The sequence below is a fragment of the Alligator sinensis genome, unplaced genomic scaffold, assembly GCF_000455745.1.
Source record: "Alligator sinensis unplaced genomic scaffold, ASM45574v1 scaffold792_1, whole genome shotgun sequence".
NCBI classification, from domain to species: domain Eukaryota; kingdom Metazoa; phylum Chordata; order Crocodylia; family Alligatoridae; genus Alligator; species Alligator sinensis.
In genome coordinates, this window is record NW_005842794.1 from 586,903 (window position 1) to 588,156 (window position 1,254).

The 1,254-nt window shown below is 41.3% G+C and overlaps 1 protein-coding gene across 3 annotated transcripts in view; it reads right to left on the reverse strand.

Moving 5' to 3' along the window:
• The window catches only part of SLC16A14 (solute carrier family 16 member 14), a 35,103-nt gene that overhangs the window by 30,651 nt on the left and 3,198 nt on the right, over positions 1 to 1,254 (reverse strand). The window lies entirely within an intron of this gene.

Consider the following 1,254-nt stretch of genomic DNA (forward strand, 5'->3'; position numbering starts at 1 on the left):
GGACGGATTAACTGGCTTGGGCCCCGCCAGCTGGAACAACTCGTGTGGTTGTTCCGACGACCAGACCACCTGCGTCGTGATTGCAAACGGCGTGAGTAAAGTTTTTTACAACCAATAAGTTGTGTCTGCCTCTCCATTCACCAGCCCGCCCTGACGTACGAGCGTAAGTCGAGTCGGCCCTGGACGTCCGAGACACTTCTCTCAAATATCTCAGTCTATAGGTCAGTAACATTACTCAAGGTATTACACCAGTGCAACCAACTACAGAATTCACACCAAAATATACTTCTTTTAAACAGCAAGGAAAAGCTGGGATGGAGTTGACAGAAGGTTCTTGCCCACATTTTAATATATGTAGGAGGGAGTCCTGCTCTGTTGTACTCCAGAAGTTCTATAAAGGACTGTGGGAAAGACATTTTCTCCTTTGGATATCCTAACATGCCCAGAGGAGAGGCTTTCCTGCAGAAGCTCTAATGGGTGTGAGAGTGGGAGTTCTGATAATGTTGTGAACAGACATCATAAACACAGCAAGACTGCTTTACACTACTTGGGGATGTAGACCACATGATCACATCCCTCTTCTCAGGGTGTGTGAAATCACACTTTCCCCTTAAAATGTTGGATACATACATGCAGCATCTTGTAATTTACCCTACTAGTATATGTATTGCTGCCAGAGCATATTAGTCATCTATATGGAAAATAAACAGTAAGCAATGCTTGCACAATGTATTAAAATGAATTATGATGAAATAGTGAAAAACTGTTTGAATTTACAAGCTAATTTGGCAGCTCAGATGTCTACCCAGTTAACTGTTTCATCACTTGCACTTGCTGAATGCTGTGCACAGCTAACTGTATAGTGAAATGTCTCATTCACTAAATAGACAAGGTTTTTTGGGTAAATCTGACATCTTTTATTAGACCAATTCATTCACTAAACTGTACTTTAAAAGATTATTAGTTGAAAAGCAAATATAAAGCACACAGCTGTTGATTATAAGTTAGATACTAGTCCTAACCTGGCCGCACTGGGAAGTAAGAAGGAATAAGGATTTCTACAGTATGATACATCAAAGGAGCATGCAAACTACAAGCAACTAATACTTCCCCCCACAAGCAAATGGTCTAGGAGGCAATAGAGAGTGAGCAATGCTATGTCAGTGTTACACTGCATAGAGTAGTCAGCTTGTTGGGTTCAAGGGGATGTATCCCTAAAAAGGATAAAGTGGCTTTTTAAGTAGGAGGGAAAGA